Below are 18594 nucleotides of genomic sequence, written 5' to 3' on the forward strand. Positions count from 1 at the left end.
AAACAGGGGAAACCTAGAGAAATGTATCAACTGTCTTAAGAATAATATGAAACATAATATGTGTTTATAGATAAAAGCTATATAGGAACATGGAAAATAAACACAGTCATTTGATTACTTTTTATCAAGTTTCTATAAAGTGCCATGCCCTGAGCAGAGAATGAGGGTCAAGGTGGGGAAACAGAAGCAAGAAACTGTGTTTCCCAGGGTGAGAATTTATATTTATCTTCTTTAAATTGGAACTTCCCTCCCCTCTAAGTTCTTCCTGGCTTGGAGTCTGACACTACACATAATTGGCACAATGAGATTAAGAAACCACAGGGGACAAAGGAGAATGAGTACTTTCTACAAAGATCAGGAAATCAAGACACATGATAAAAATCACCTTTGACCAGCCAAAATAGCATAACAACAACAGCAAAAATAATTTATTCTTACAGTTCTGGAGGTTGGGAACTTTGAGAGCAAGGGGATGGGAGTTCTGATTCTGATGAGGGATTTCTTCCTGGTTTCAGACAACTGTCTTTTTATGTGTCCTCACATGGTAAAAGGGTGAAAGAACAAAGACCCTAATGCTATTCATGAGGGCACTGTCCTCATGATCCAGTCACCTCCACCTCCCTATTCTGTCACATTGGGGTTAGGGTGTCAGCATATGAAATTGTGGGGAGCATATAAATATTCAGTCTGTATTAAGGAGGCACTACATTTCCTGGTTCTAGGAAGGAAAAAAAAAAGAAGTAAACTTCAAAAGTAGATCTAGATTTTATGTGTTCCTCCAAGAATGCACTGAAGGTAGGCATTGGGTTTACAAAGCAATACTTTCAAGCACAAACTGGCCCAGTGGGCAGGTGTTTTACTGCATGGGACAATGAGAACTCCATGGGTTTCAGGCACTTAGTGTAGCCTAGGAAGAGACATTTCCATTCCACCTGCAGGAGCTATTTCTTCCTGACTGATTAACCTCATGCAGAGGAAAGACAATATAAGGAAATGACTTAAGAGCATTGACCATTCACACCAAAACTAAATTGCAGCTCTTTTCATTTATTAGCCGCATGACCTTGGGTAAGTCATCTTCTATAAGCCTCCATTTCTAACTTTTAAAAATAGAAATAGTTAAATTACCTCTTTGGGGGTGGGATTTGGAATAATCATATGAAATATGACTGGCATCCTCAATAAATGTCTGGTAAATCATTGCAGCTTCCAGTGTTAATATTTTTTTGAAGACTGCAAATCCACCTACTTGAACCCTTTTGTTTGAGTGCCTTAAACACCCAAAAGCTTCAGAAAAACATTTTTGCACTTTTGCCCATTGGCTCTTGTCTTTATTGGAGGGTCTCAGACCTTGCCAAATAATTTTCAAGCATGTTACCTTAATTAATTTACTAGGAGTGGCACCATGACTGGAAAACACATGGTATTCCCTAAGTGGTTGTTGAATGGGTGTGATTAATTCTGCTGAAAAATTACACCTGGGAACACTGGGCAATCTTGGCAAAGGCTCCAGGACTTTAATGCTTCTCCAAATCTTATAACAAGGAGCAAGCCAGAACTGTCTTTCAGCAGGTGAAATTGCTTTTCCAAATTGGATAAACCAGAAATGCTTTCCTGCTCCCCTCTTCTAATTATCTCCAACTTAATGTGGATGCTCAACAGAATTCTGGGACATGGCATCATTATACAGATATCAGTGAGAGCTTAGAGTGCTTCTGTTAACCAGTACAGATTCACAGAAAAAAAAAGAATGCCCCAAATGAGCCCCAAATTACAGTTTTGAGCAATGTTCCCAGCCTAGAAAAATGTGTAAATGTTATAGAATTGTCTGTCATCCACTGTAGTTATCTCTCTCTCCCTCCCTCCCTTCTCTCTCTCTCTCTCTCTCTCTCTCTCTCTCTCTCTCTCTCTCTCTCTCTCTCTGGCTTTCTTAATGGAAGTGGGGTGATATTACATTGTGGTTTTGATTTGCGTTTCCCTGATAAATAGTAATGCTGAGCATTTTTCCATATGCTTATTAGTCATTTGTATATCTTCTTTGGAGAAATATCTGTGCAAACCCTTTGTCTATTTGTTTACTGAATTATTTGCTTTTTATTGTTGTTGATAGCTAGTCTTATATTCTAGATGTTAACCTGTTATTAGATGTTTAGTTTGCAAATATTTTCTCCCATTCCATAGCTTGCCTCTTCACTCTGTTCCCTTTGCTATGTGAAAATTTTTAAATTTAATGTAGTCCTATTTATCTATTTTTGCTTTTGTTGTCTGTGCTTTTGTTGTTATATGCAAGAAGTCATTGCTAAATAAGATATCATGAAGCTTTCCCCATGTGTTTTCTACTAGGAATTTTATAGACTTAGTTCTTATATTGGGATATTTAATCTATTTTGAAGTAATTTTTTGCATATGGCATAAGATAAAGATCCAACTTTATTCTTTTGCATGTAAGTACCAGTTCTTCTAGCACTATTATTTGAAGAAATTATCCTTTCCTATTGTGTAGCTTTAGCATTAACAAAGATAAATTGATCACACATATGAGGGATTATATCTGGGCTCTTCATTCAGTTGTAGTAATCAAAACATCATTCTTGGTCTGGGGATGTGGCTCAAGCGGTATCGCGCTTGCCTGGCATGCGTGGGGCACTGAGTTCGATCCTCAGCACCACATAAAAATAAAATAAAGATGTTGTGTCCACCGAAAACTTAAAAAAAAAATCATTCTTTATCTATGCCACACTCTTTCTTATTACTCTAGCTTTGTGATATGATTTGAAATCAGGAAGTGGAGGTATACACCCTTGCTTTTCTTTCTCAAGATTATTTTGGCAGTTGGGAGTTATTTGCGGTTCCATCTGAACTTCAGTATGATTTTTTTTCTATTTCTGCAAAAATAATGCCAATGGAATATTTATAGAGATTGCATTTAATCTGTAGATTGCTTTGGATAGTGTGGACATTTTAACTTCCAATCCATGAACACGGGATATCTTTACATTTATTCTAATTTCTTTCAACAATGTATTATAGTTTTCAATCTTTCATCTCATTGTTTAAAGTTTTATTTCTAAGATTTTGCTATTTCTGATGTTGTTGTAAAGAGGACAATTTTATTAATTTCATTTTAAGATTATTTATTGTTACAATGTAGAGAAACAGAACTAATTTATTTGTATTGATTTTGTATGAAACAACTTGGTTGAATTTATTGGTTTAAACTGTGTGTGGGCATGGGTATAATCTCTACATTTAAGATCATGTTATATGCAAAAGAGATTATTTCACTTTTATTCTGATTAAGATGGATTTTATTACTTTTTCTTTCATAATTGGTCTGGCCACCACTTCCAGCACTATCTTGAATGAAGTGGTGAGAGTGAGCACCTTTGCCTTGTTTCTCCTCTTAGGGGGAAAACATTCACATACTAGCTTTGAGATTTTTATATATACATGAGAATATATTGAGGTGATTTCTTTTCCTTACTAATTTATTGAGTGTTTTCATTATGAAAGGGTTTTGAATTTTGTCAGATTCTTTTTCTGCATCAATTGTAATGATCATGTGGCTTTCTTTTCTAATAGTATCTTTTTTCTTTTGATATCTGGGTATTTCTGGCTTAAAAAATGAGTTTGAAAGTGTTTCCTCCTCTTGATATTTTTGGATGAGTTTGAGAAGGATTGTTATTATTTCTATTTTAAACATTTGATAGATTTCTCCACTGAAGCCACCCAGTCTTGGACTTTTTTTGTTAGGATGTTTTAAATACAGTTTCAATTTTCTTACTAGTTATAGACACTATTCAAGTTTTTTACTTTACATTTTATTTCTCCCTGACTCAGTTTTATTTATTTATTTGACATTTTATTAGAGCATTGTAATTATTCATAGTATTTGGGTTCATTTTGACAAAATGATACATCAAGAAATTTAATTTTAATCCCCAATTCTCCCCTCCTTTTCTTTCCTCTCCCATTCTCTCTCCTCTATTCTTCCTTTCACTCCTTTATTTATTTATTTTTGATTGGTGTTTACTGCATAACCATATAAGTGAAATTCTTTGGGGGTACATTTATAAGTGTATGTATCATGATGTTGTTAAATGTATTTCATATTTCTTTTCCCTTTCTTTTCTTTTTTATACGCCACTGATCTTCCCTATGTCTTTATATTATAATATATGTTATAATATATATTCCTTCCCCTACTGCCTTCTTTTCCTTATTTTGTTCTAGCTTCCACATATGAGAGAAAACATTCAACCTTTTATATTCTGAATCTGGCTTATTTCACTTAGTGATCGTTGTTTTCTCCATTTATCCACTTACCAGCAATTGTCATTATTTTATTTTTCTATATGACTGAGTACAACTACATTGTGTACATATACCACATTTTCTTGATCCATTCATCTATTGATAGGCACCTGGGTTGATCCCATAATTTGGCCGTCATAAATTGTACTGCTATAAATACTGAAGTAGCTGTATTGCTACAGTATGCTGATTTTAGGTGTTTTTTTTTTTTTTTTTTTTAAATATGTACCAAGGAGTGGGATACTGGGTCATATGGTGGTTCCATTTCTAGTTTTTTGAGAAGCATGACTCAGTTTTAGTAGGATGCATTTCTTCTAGGCTGTCCAATTTGTTGGTGTATGATTGTTCATAGTAGTCTCCTATTGCCGCAGTCTGGCTGGGCACAAAATCACGAGCCACTCAAGCAGGAACAAAGTTTATTTTTTGAAACTGCCGCCAATGTCCGTACCGCCGGGCAGATTTTTTCCACCCACGCGGCCTCCTCCCGGACCCACAGAGAGAGCTCCTCCCCCGGAACTCCCTCCTACTGTACTTCCCCAACCAATGGGAACTCTCCAGGAGTCCAGTAGCCGGCCTAGGTGAACAGCAGGAGTCCAATATCCATATGAATGCAAATCTTAACATAATCATATCATCTCAATGGCTAGCTGGCATCACCTTTCGACCAAAAATGCCATGCATCATATACTTGGCTCTTAGCATCCTATATTCTTTTTTGTTTCTGAGGCATCATTTATCATGTTTCCACTCTCATTTTTTTTAAAAAAAAAATTGTGATTACAGTCTTCCCTGATATTTTCTTAGTGAAACTAAAAATCTGCCAATTTTGTTGGTCTTGGGGGATGGGGAGAGTAACTCTTGTTTCACTAGTATTTTCCAAATTTTCTATTTTATTTATTTTTGCTTGCTTTTTATTTTTTTTTCTGCTATGAAATTTGACTATAGTACATTTTTTTTAGTTCCTTGAGGTATAAATTTAGGTTGCTGATGATGCCTTTCTTCTATTTTAATGTAGGCATTTATTTTTATCAACTTCCCTCTTAGAATTGCTTTTGGTGGCTGGGCATGGTGGTGCATACCTGTAATCTCAGCCACCCAAGAGGATGAGACAGGAGGATTACATGTTCAAGGCCAACCTGGACAACTTAGCTGAATTTTCTTTTGCTTAATTAATTCTGCTGTTGAAGCCTTTCATAATTTCTGTTTGGGTCTTCGTTGTATGGCTTTTATGGTTTTGTTGATATAATAACTTTGCTCATGCATGGTTTTTATTTTGCTAAGCTATCTATGTATTCTCTTATAGTACATTTAACTCTTTAACACAATTATTTTAAATTCTTTTTCAGGTCATAGATTTCCTTTTCCTTGGGTTATTTTCTAGAGATTTATTTTGTTCCTTTTATTGAACCAAGATTTCCTATTTCTTTTATGTACATTCTTGTCATCATTATTTTTTACTGTTAATTGTGCATTTAGAAAACAATCACCTCTCCCAGCCTTTACAGACTGTTTTCTTAGAGGACACATCACATCAGTCAGAATTGCTTTTGGTGGCTGGGACCTATCAAAACTCTTCTTGCAATGCATCTTCTCTGGGATTGTGTGTGTAATTCCTATTTAGAAATGTTTATGGATTCCTTTTTTAGAAGGTTATAATTTCTTGATCCCTCTTGTGTTTGTCTGTGTTACTGCAGATTTTCTGGCACTGCTGGCAACCTCTGTTTATTTCTCTCCCCATCTCTTCCCCCTCTCCCTCCAGCTCTCTAGATACCAGGGATTAATCCAAGATTACTCTACCAATGAACTAATCCTCAGTCATTTTTTAAAATTATTTTTTTTTTATTTTGACTTACAATTCTGCTGCTTCAGCTTCCTAACTGAGATTACAAGTGTGTGCCTCAGCATAAGTCTCTGAGTTCTTTTGTTCTCTGCAGCCCCAAGACATCCAAAGTGTATTGGTTCTTTCTGTACTCCCAGACAAGTGAGGTAGAAACCAGTCTCTCAGCGTCTCCAAGAATCTGGACTATTGCATGGACTTTCCATTCTTTTCACTCCCTCTCAAAGCATAATCTACAAGCTATTGCTTCCTCCTGGTTCTGCCAAGCTGTGCCAGCCTCTGTCAGTGGCAATGCCAAATCTCTAAGCTCTGCAGCAACTAGACTTTAAGCTCTTATGTTCTCAGTGCCCTCCCCCCATCCAAAAGATGCCAGTTCTTCATCAGTGCTCCAGTCAGTCAAGACAGAAACCAGTCCCTCAGGCAGTCCTTCTGAAAAGCTGTAATGTTGGCCTTATGATCCATTCTTCTCTTTCCTCCTAAGGGAGAACTGTGAATGAGGCTTTTTTTCCCCTGATAGTACTGAGCTGTACAGGCTTGGGGGAAGGGCTATCATAGTTGAAATGAAATGGCTTTTCTTGGTGAGGTTGCTCTTGGCTTTGAGCTTGCCTTGGAGTTCTGTGATATTCCCTAACTGTTTTGTGAAGTTCTGCAAAAGCATTTGGGATGGCAAATTATTGTTAAATTATTGCTTTTGTGGGGAGCAAGGTCTGGGACTTCCTGTTCTGCCCTCTTGCTGATGTTATTCCTCCAAATTTTAGAATCTGTTGTCTTAACTCTGAAATTTTCATGTTTTTTTTACCCCCCCCCAAAAAAAAAAAATAAACGGTTTTATCACAAACTTGGGAAAAAGGGAAATAGGAGAGAAAAAAATTGTGAGAGCTTTTTAAGAAATTTAACTTTTAACAAGCAAAACCATTCTTTTTTTTTTTTCTTTTCTTTTCTCTTTTTTGGTACCAGGGATTGAACCCAGGGGCACTCTACCACTGAGCCACAACCTCAGCCCTATTTTGTATTTTATTTAGAGACAGGGTCTCACTGAGTTGTTTATTGCCTCACTTTTGCTGAGGCTAGCTTTGAATTTGGGATCCTCCTGTCTCAGCCTCCTGAGCCGCTGGGAATACAGGCATGCACCACTGCACTGGGCCAACTAAAAGGAGTTATTTTAATTGTGGCTCATCTATCCAATGAAGTAATGGTCAACAATTAAAAAAAAAAAAAAACACTTGAAAGTGTATTTAGAGGGTAGAAAATGGCCACTATGTGAAATAGTAGATATTTTAATTTGCTTGATTGCAATTATTTCGCAGTGTGTCTATGTATAAAATCATCAGTTGTACACCTTAAGTATATATGCAGTGTTTCCTATTCAGTAAGGCTGCAAAATGTGTGAACGCAAATTAGTTTATGTCTATCCTGAAACTCCACCAAAGTGAACAAAATTATTAGCATACTGTGGTTAAGAGAAGTGAAACAGTAGTAGTTTTCAGTGGACACTCTGGAAGTTCAGATGTGTTTTGATTGTGATAAATACCTAGCAAATAGTAGCTGAAACCTGAACATTGGGTGAAAGAGTTCCATCAGAAGAGCCCAGAACCCCCAAAAGGCTCAAGAATTTGGAGTACATATTCCTCTGTATACAAAAGTATAGAATAAGCTGTTAATAAAGACTGGCTGAATATGTGCGTGGGAAGCAGAAAGACCTTCAGGTGCCTTTCTGCCCAAGTTATCTGCATTCCCAATATTAGAAGTGATGGAAACAGGAAACTCTTAACTCCAGGCTGTGAGACTCAACTGAGTCTGTGCCAGAATGGGTATAATTGATGTCCACATGCTGTAGGAGAGCCTCAGGGTCTTCTCAATAGATTCCAGGGCAGGACAGAGTTCCAACCTGCAGAAGAGAGGACAGTTCCCTGTGTGAATGAATGGTGGCCAACCAACATAAAGGAGAATCCTGCTGCTATAGATATTTGAGGATCTTCCAGTCAGCTATCAGCTTTCTGTCCATTAGTGTATGAACGAACTCTATCCATACACTGTATTATAAACAAGAAGCCAAGGATCACTAGAGATTTGGAGAAAGATCAAAAGGTGATAAACAAAAACCAAGACACAAAGAGATAAAACAAATTTGCGGGAAAATATAATGCATAAAGCTAAAGAAAATATTTTAAAAAGCATTTTTAAAAATATTTAAATGGGAGTCCCAAGATGGCCGTGAGTAGAGTGCATCACACCCCGTGTACCGCGCCACTGTGTGGGTGAATAACGAGTTAGAACAACAAAAAACTATCTTGTTAGGAACTTACAGCAAAATGGGGATGCACCGAAACCTAGAGGAAGGATTTCCAGCACCGAGGTCCTGTAATTGAGTCTCATACACGAGCCAACTGTGCCACCGGAGATCCGGGCTGACTGATCCGCGCGGCCCGCCCCGCGGCTACAGACTGCGGGGAGCCGCCGAGAAGCCGCCAAGAAGCGACCAGCAAGCATTGAGATTCCTGCAGATTCTGTGGAATCCTGCCGCATGAGCACTCACGGAGCCCTGGGCTGAGTTCGGGATTTCAGTCGGGGAAGGAAGTGGGACAGCTCTATCCCCCACAATGGAAACTCCACCAAGGAAACCAGCCACCATCTTGGAGAGCTGAAGTAACCACTGCCACTCTCCGACAGATTGCAACAATAAAACGGGTGCGTGTTACTCAGCTCCTCTCCCATACAGCGGGGAATTCGCAAAAAATCTCTCCTAGGCTCTCCGGGGGAGGGATTATCAGAGCAAGCCTGCATAAAGACGCGGGGAGAACTAGAGACACCCGACCTTCAAGTCCCCCTCCCATCAGCGGGGGAAACGAAACCTGTATTGCCAGCGCGGGGGGAGGGGCAAGCGGAAAAAATCAAAACAATAGAGTGCTGGGGGTTTTCAATAGCCACCCTCCACGCCCAACAAACGGCAGGCCCAGAGTACAGTTTGAACTGCCGAGAGGCATCACTCAGGGGAAAACTGGTCTAGCAGGATAAACCAGGACGAGCAGGAGAAACCAGGGGACTAGAGGCCAGGCCCTCGCAACTGGGCGGCTGGAGAAACTCCACCCGCTGCCCACGAGACTGGGTGGCTGGAGTCCTCCCCCCGCCTTTGACCGGCGCAGGACTGGGCAGCTAGAGATTGCCCGCCCACCAGCAACAGCCAGCCCATTGCCCCTGCGACTGGGCGGCTAGAGATCGCCCGCCCACCAGCAACAGCCAGCCCATTGCAGCTGCGACTGGGCGGCCGGAGACCTCACACCCGCTGGCTGCCTGCATGACTGGGTAGCTGGAGTCCGCCCCCCGCCTTTGACCCACTGCGCGACTGGGCAGCTAGAGATTGCCCGCCCACCAGCAACAGACGGCCCATTGCCCCTGCGACTGGGTGGCTGGAGAACGCACACCCGCCTGCGACAGCTGGCCCATTGCCCCTGCGTCTGGGCGGCTAGAGATTGCCCGCCCACCAGCGACAGCCTGCCCATTGCCCCTGCGACTGAGCAGCTGGAAACCACATGCCCGCCGGGGACCAATCACCCGCTGGTTGCCAGCACGACTGGACAGCTGGGGACCGCCCGCCCACCGGCGACAGCCAGCCCGCTGCCCGTGCGACTAGGCGGCTGAAGACCGCACGCCCGCCGGCGACTGATCATCCGCCCGCTGCCTGCGCAACTGGGTGGCTGGAAACTGCCCGCCCGCTGGCGACCGACCCCGCGATTGGGCAGCTAGAGATCACCCGCCCGCCAGCGACAGCCCACCCGCTGTCCGCGTGACTGGGCGGCTGGAGACCGCCTGCCAGCCGGCGACTGATCGCCCGCTGGCTGCCCGCGCGACTGGGCGGTTGGAGTCTGCCCGCCCGCCGGCGACCAATCGCCCACCGGCTGCCAGCACAACTGGGCGGCTGGAGACCGCCCGGCCGCCGGCGTCCGGGAGCTGAAACCAACCAGAGACAGTCCAGTCCAACCCCTCCATTCGGACACCCCAGTAAGGAGCCTGGGGCCCGCCATAGCAGGGAGGTGACGTCACTGGAGCTCGGCCGTAGGAATTCCTTCTCAGCGGAATCCACTTTAGCAAGCATAGTCTACCAACACAAAAGAGAGATAACAGAGGTATAAAAAACCAAAACAAGTTTATAGAAGAGAGCAGAAACACAGCAATCAAATAGAACTGGAAAGCAGCGTGAACATCATGAAAAAACAAGGGAAAAAAGGAGTACAAACAATTCAGGACAACTTAAATCTACAGGAGGACCTAGAAGTATCAGAAACAGGGATAGGGAAAGAACTCAAGGCATACCTAACTCAGATGGAAAGGAATATTAGAGAAGACATGAGACAGCAAGTCCAAGCAATAAAAGTATATTTTGAAAATGAATTAAACAAACAAATTCAAATGGCAAAGAACGAGCTTTACCAGGAGATAGAGATCTTAAAAAAAAATCAAACAGTAATCCTAGAAATGCAGGAAACTATAAATCAAATTAAAAACTCAAACGAGAATATTACAAATAGACTAGATCAAGTAGAAGTCAGAACATCAGATAATGAAGACAAAGTTTATCAACTTGAAAAGAATATAGTCAACACAGAAAAGATGCTTAAATCCCACGAGCAATCTATTCAAGAGATATGGGATGTCATAAAAAAAGCAAATTTGAGAGTCATCAGGATAGAAGAAGGCACAGAGAATCAAACCAAAGGAATGGACAACCTATTAAATGAAATAATTCTAGAAAACTTCCCAGAGATGAAAGATGGAATGGATTGCCAAATCCTGGAAGCCTACAGGACCCCAAACATTCAAAACTGTAATAGACCAACTCCAAGACATATAATTATGAAGATAGCCAACATACAGAACAAGGAGAGAATATTAAAAGCTACGAGAGAAAGGAGGCAGATTACATTCAGGGGTAAACCAATTAGGTTAACGACTGATTTTTCATCACAGACTTTGAAAGCGAGAAGATCCTGGAACAATGTATTTCAAACGCTGAAAAATAATGGATTCCAACCAAGAATACTGTATCCAGCAAAATTAAGCTTCAGATTTGACAATGAAATTAAAATCTTTCACGATAAACAAAAGCTAAAAGAATTCGCAGCCAGAAAACCAGCACTGCAAAGCATTTTGAGCAAAATACTACAAGAAGAGGAATTGAAAAATAGTGCCCCAAACTAACAGCGGGAGGTATGTCAGTAAAGGGGGAGGAAAATAACCAAAAAGTAAAAACTAGCCAAACTAAAATAAATAAATAAATAAACATGACTGGAAGTACAAATCATATTTCAATTGTAACCTTAAATGTTAATGGCCTAAACTCACCAATAAAGAGACATAGACTAGTAACCTGGATCAAAAAAACAAATCCAACAATATGCTGCCTTCAGGAAACTCATATGATAGGAAAAGACATACACAGGCTGAAGGTAAAAGGTTGGGAAAAATCATACCACTCGCATGGCCCTCGGAAGCAAGCAGGAGTGGCCATACTCATATCAAATAAAATCAACTTCAAACCTAAGTTAATCAAAAGGGATGAAGAAGGACACTATATACTGTTAAAAGGATCCATCCACCAACAAGACATAACAATTATCAACTTGTATGCACCAAACAATGGAGCGGCAACGTTCATAAAACAAACTCTCCTCACGTTCAAGAGTCAAATAGACTACAACACAATAATTATGGGTGACTTCAACACACCACTCTCACCATTAGACAGATCCTCTAGACAAAAGCTGAATAAAGAAACTATTGAACTCAATAGCACAATCAATAACCTAGACTTAACTGACATATATAGAATATATCAACCATCATCAAGTGGATACACGTTCTTCTCAGCAGCACATGGATCCTACTCAAAGATAGACCATATACTATGCCATAGGGCAACTCTTAGTAAATATAAAGGCGTGGAGATAATACCATGCACCATATCTGATCATAATGGAATGAAACTGGAAATCAATGATAAAAGAAGGAAGGAAAAATCCTACATCACATGGAAAATGAACAATATGTTACTAAATGATCAATGGGTTACAGAAGACATAAAGGAGGAGATAAAAAAATTCATAGAGACAAATGACAATACAGACACAACATACCGGAATCTATGGGACACAATGAAAGCAGTTTTAAGAGGGAAATTCATTTCTTGGAGTTCTTTCCTCAAAAAAAGAAAAAACCAACAAATAAATGAACTCACACTACACCTCAAAAACCTAGAAAAGGAAGAGCAAAACAACAGCAAATGTAGTAGAAGACAAGAAATAATTAAAATTAGAGCAGAAATCAATGAAATTGAAACAAATAAAAACATTGAAAAAATTGAAAAAACTAAAAGTTGGTTCTTTCAAAAAATAAATAAGATCGAAAGGCCCTTAGCCATACTAACGAAGAGAAGAAGAGAGAGAACTCAAATTACTAACATATGGGATGAAAAAGGCAATATCACAACAGACACTACAGTAATACAGAAGATAATTAGAAAGTATTTTGAAACCCTATATTCCAATAAAATAGAAGATAGTGAAGATATCGATAAATTTCTTAAGTCATACGATCTGCCCAGATTGAGTCAGGAAGACACACACAATTTAAACAGACCAATAACAAAGGAAGAAATTGAAGAAGCCATCAAAAGACTACCAACCAAAAAAAGCCCTGGACCTGGGTATACAGCGGAGTTTTACAAAACCTTCAAAGAATAATTAATACCAATACTTTTCAAGCTATTTCAAAAAATAGAAAAAGAACGAGCTCTTCCAAATTCATTCTATGAGGCCAATATCACCCTGATCCCGAAACTAGACAAAGACACTTCAAAGAAAGAAAACTACAGACCAATATCTCTAATGAACTTGGATGCAAAAATTCTCAATAAAATCCTGGTGAATCGAATACAAAAGCATATCAAAAAAATTGTGCACCACGATCAAGTAGGATTCATCCCCGGGATGCAAGGCTGTTTCAATATACGGAAATCAATAAATACTATTCACCACATCAATAGACTTAAAGACAAGAACCATATGATCATCTCGATAGATGCAGAAAAAGCATTTGACAAAGTACAGCATCCCTTTATGTTCAAAACACTAGACAAACTAGGGATAACAGGAACTTACCTCAACATTGTAAAAGCTATATATGCTAAACCTCAGGCTAGCATCATCCTAAATGGAGAAAAACTGAAGGCATTCCCTCAAAAATCTGGAACAAGACAGGGATGCCCTCTATCACCACTTCTATTCAATTTAGTTCTTGAAATACTAGCCAGAGCAATTAGACAGACAAAAGAAATTAAAGGCATCAAAATAGGAAAAGAAGAACTTAAATTATCGCTATTTGCAGATGACATAATAATATATTTAACAGACCCAAAAGGGTCTACAAAGAAACTGCTAGAGTTAATAAATGAATTCAGCAAAGTAGCAGGATTTAAAATCAACACGCATAAATCAAAGGCATTCCTATATATCAGCAACAAAACTTCTGAAATGGAAATGAGGAAAACCACTCCATTCACGATATCCTCAAAGAAAATAAAATACTTGGGAATCAACCTAACAAAAGAGGTGAAAGATTTATACAATGAAAACTACAGAATCCTAAAGAGAGAGATAGAAGAAGATCTTAGAATATGGAAAAATGTACCCTGTTCATGGATAGGCAGAACTAACATCATCAAAATGGCGATATTATCCAAAGTTCTTTACAGGTTCAATGCGATGCCAATTAAAATCCCAACAGCATTTCTTGTAGAAATGGATAAAGCAATCATGAAATTCATATGGAAAAACAAAAGACCCAGAATAGCAAAAGCAATTCTAAGCAGGAAGTGTGAATCTGGAGGTATAGCGATACCAGAGTTCAAACTGTACTACAAAGCAATAGTAACAAAAACAGCATGGTACTGGTACCAAAACAGGCAGGTGGACCAATGGTACAGAATAGAGGACACAGAAACCAATCCACAAAATTACTACTTTCTTATATTTGATAATGGGGCTAAAAGCATGCAATGGAGGAAGGATAGCATCTTCAACAAATGGTGCTGGGAAAATTGGAAATCCATATGCAATAAAATGAAACTGAATCCCTTTCTCTCGCCATGCACAAAAGTTAACTCAAAATGGATCAAGGAGCTAGATATCAAATCAGAGACACTGCGTCTGATAGAAGAAAAAGTTGGCTACGATCTACATACTGTGGGGTCGGGCTCCAAATTCCTTAATAGGACGCCCATAGCCCAAGAGTTAATAACAAGAATAAATAAATGGGACTTACTTAAACTAAAAAGTTTTTTCTCAGCAAGAGAAACAATAAGAGAGGTAAACAGAGAGCCTACATCCTGGGAACAAATTTTTACCCCTCACACTTCAGATAGAGCCCTAATATCCAGAATATACAAAGAACTCAAAAATTAAACAATAAGATACCAAATAACCCTGTCAACAAATGGGCCAAGGACCTGAACAGACACTTCACAGAGGAGGACATACAATCAATCAACAAGTACATGAAAAAATGCTCACCATCTCTAGCAGTCAGAGAAATGCAAATCAAAACCACCCTAAGATACCATCTCACTCCAGTAAGATTGGCAGCCATTATGAGGTCAAACAACAATAAGTGTTGGCGAGGATGTGGGGAAAAGGGTACACTTGTACACTGCTGGTGGGACTGCAAATTGGTAAGGCCAATCTGGAAAGCAGTATGGAGATACCTGGGAAAGCTGGGAATGGATCCACCATTTGACCCAGCTATCGCCCTCCTCGGACTATTCCCTGAGGATCTTAAAAAGAGCATACTATAGGGATACTGCCACATCAATGATCATAGCGGCACAATTCACAATAGTTAGACTGTGGAACCAACCTAGATGCCCTTCAATAGATGAATGGATAAAAAAAATGTGGCATCTATACACAATGGAGTACTACGCAGCAATAAAAAATGACAAAATCATAGAATTTGCAGGGAAATGGATGGCATTAGAGCAGATTATGCTAAGCGAAGCTAGCCAATCCTTAAAAAACAAATGCCAAATGTCTTCTTTGATATAAAGAGAGCAACTAAGAAATGAACAGGGAGGAGGAGCATGAGGAAAAGATTAACATTAAACAAAGACGAGTTGGGGGAGAGAAAGGGAGAGAGAGAAGGGAAAGCATATGGAAATGGTAGGAGACCCTCAATGTTACACAAAATTACATAGAAGAGGATGTGAGGGGAAAGGGGGTGGGGAACAAGGGAGAGAATTGAACAACTGCAGATGAAGTAGAGAGGGATGATGGGAGGGAAGGGGAGGGGGGATAGTAGGGGAAAGGAAAGGTAGCAGAATACAACAGTCACTAATATGCCATTATGTAAAAATGTGAATGTGTAACCAATGTGATTCTGCAATTTGTATTTGGGGTAAAAATGGGAGTTCATAACCCAATTGAGTCAAATGTATGAAAGATGATATATCATGAGCTTTGTAATGTTTTGAACAACCAATAAAAAAATTAAAAAAAATAATAAAAAAAATATTTAAATGATAGTGTCAGAGAGAAAAGAGAAGATAGTACACCCAGAAAAGGAGACCATGATACTGTTTCTAAAACACATAAGAAGAAGGAGATCTTGGAAACCAAAATATAGTAAAAGAAACTTGAAAATTCATAAGAGTTGGACAATAAAGTAAAAGAAGTTTCCAAGAAAGGGAAAAATAGGCAGGAGTTAGAATCTTCAGTGTTCAACTCATTAAAATCCTCAGGAGGGGAGGGGAACAAAGGGAAGAAAGAAGTAAAAAGGAAGAACACTAGAAAATTCTTCAGGTACACAGCCTGCAGGGGTGAGCCCTTGCCCCAGAGAGTGGACCAAAAGAAATCCACCCTGGAGCATGCTGTCACCAAATGTCAGGGCATAAAGGATTAAAGAGTGGGTCTTCCAAGCCTACAGGAGGAATGCAGATCACTTGTGAAAGATTGAGCACCAGCATGGTGTGGGGTGTCTTGACTGCACAGTACAATTTAGGAGACAACAGAGTAATGACTGTTTTCAGCCTTTGTAGAGACTGTTCTTTCCATTCAAGGTTCCTGTAGGCATCTGTATGGACTACTCAGTATAATAGGATAAAATCACTTTTATATTCTCAAGGTCTCAAAAATATTACTTATGTGCATCTTGTCCATAATGGAGGCAGGGGCTGGAACTGAGTAGAAAAATGTAAATTTCCAGGAAATTTTAAAAAAAAATTAAATTCAGGAAAAAGCAGATTTATTCTGGAAAGAAAGTGTAATCATCCTATACATTATACATCTCAAGTAGAAAAATTTCTGCTGAAAAAATTTTATTTTATGTTATTATAATATCTATTATCAGCTATCCTCCCTTATCCATGGGAGATAACTTTTGAAGATCCCCAGAAGATATTTGGAAGCCTAGAAAGTACCAAACCCTACATATACTATTTTTTTTTGCAGTACACACATATGTACATACTGATGATAAAGTTTAATTTATTAATTAGGCATAGTACAAGATTAACAACAATAAAATACAATTATAATAATATACTATAATAAAACTGCCAGCATTACTACCCTTACATTTTGGAACCATTAAGTGAAATATGGAATCCTTGAACACAAGGACTATGATACTGTGACAGTTGATCTGACAACCTAAATGGCTATTAAATGACCAACAGGTAGCATATATAGTGTGGATACAATGGATAAAGGGATAATTAATCTTATGTGAGATGGAGCAGTACAGGAGGTGGTTACTTGGAACCCTGCCCAATTTAAAAATTGTCACTTTTTTTCTCTTTAATAGTTTTATCTGCAGGTGACTGAAGATAATGGAAAAACTGTGGAAAATGAAACTGCAAATAAGGGTAGACTACTATATGACTAGTGAAAAGTAATTTACATCTCATGCTATAATTTTGGAAAAGATGGAAAAAAAATGTGTGCATATGTGTCCATGTGGGTATGTGTGTGTGCATGTCTCAAAGAATAAATCCCCATTTTCAGGAGTAGAAAGCCAACATCTAATGTGCAAAAATCAAGGAGTAGCACAGTGAACTTATTATTTAGAAAAAGGCAGTAAATGCCAAAAGAAAAATGTGTTTGAAGTGGTTCTTGCCATTGCAAAGGTGGTAGACAAGGAATCACTGATTTTGACTTTGAGCTTTGTAGGAGTTTTTGATTTTATGTTATTTTTTGCTTTATGCAAAATATTTTGTAGAACTTTAAAGATATGGGAGATGATTATAATATGTTGTGGTAGAAGGAAAAACTTTAAAGATATGGGAGATGATTATAAAATGTTGTGGTAGAAGGAAAGAGAGAAAACATTAGTTTTAAAAGAAAAGATAAAGACTAAAAAATATGTTAATCATTAGTAGTTTATATTGATTAATAAAGTCAATCACATGATTATTTTCTTCCTTTTGTTTACATATATGTTTTTTGCAATAGTGTAGTACTGATAAAATTTTAAAGGATGTAGTACCACGTCCAGTCCAGAAAAGGAAATTGTGTTCCTTGGGTTGTGAGCTGAATGCTCAGTTCTCACATACGTGGTGCAAACATGAGTTAATAAACCAGAGCACCTGATCAAAACCAAGGTACTAAAGAATGGTGGTGTGGGCCAGTGCCATCCCTGTAATGGACCCTTGAAAGGTCAGGGAATGCTTGGATGAGTGGTACAAAACTTGACTGAGAACAGTTTGAGGGCAAGAACAAGTGAAATTATCATTTTCATTTCACTGCTCTGCACACAACTCAGTACTCTTTAAGTGAATTTTAATTATTGAAAGAAAGTGAATGAACTTTGGCTGTAATTAAGAGCAGAGAATAATGGAGTCCTTTAGAAACAAAAGAACTAGAATCAATATATTCAATTTTTTATTGGTGCATTTTAATTTCACATAATAGAGAGATTAGTTGTTACATATTTATTCTTGTGCACAATAGAACAAAAAATATTGGTCAATTTTGTTCTATAGTATTTAATTTTACAGATGAAACAAAACAGATTTCACTTTCAACATTTAGACCTACCTAATACTGACAAGCTGCCTTTAGAAGCTGTGAATTTTTCATTGTTAGAGTCTTTAAGTAGGAGCTGGATTTCTGCTTTATATGGGAGATTGATGTCTTTTATTCTGATCTAATGTCCCATTTAACAGAACCTTAGTTCTAGATCCAGGAGTTGGCAGCTTGTGAACCATGTCAGTCCTGGCTACTCTGGAGTATGAGCTTGCAGAAGCAGGGAAATACATGCAAGACAGGGCACAGGAAGCATGAACTACTCCCATCTCGTCTAATGTGTGGACACAAATAATGGTAGTCCCCCTTATTCCTGGGAAAAAGAGTACTCTTGCATTTAATTAAGGGGTAGGGATCATTTTCTCATTTATG

At 38.7% G+C, this 18594-nt stretch overlaps 1 protein-coding gene across 13 annotated transcripts in view; it reads left to right on the forward strand.

Moving 5' to 3' along the window:
- Positions 1–18594, forward strand: part of Cobl (cordon-bleu WH2 repeat protein) — a 287464-nt gene that overhangs the window by 178401 nt on the left and 90469 nt on the right. The window lies entirely within an intron of this gene.

Source organism: Marmota monax, unplaced genomic scaffold, assembly GCF_021218885.2.
Source record: "Marmota monax isolate L192 unplaced genomic scaffold, Marmota_monax_Labrador192_F-V1.1 WCK01_AAM20220418_F8-fsc00430, whole genome shotgun sequence".
NCBI lineage: Eukaryota > Metazoa > Chordata > Mammalia > Rodentia > Sciuridae > Marmota > Marmota monax.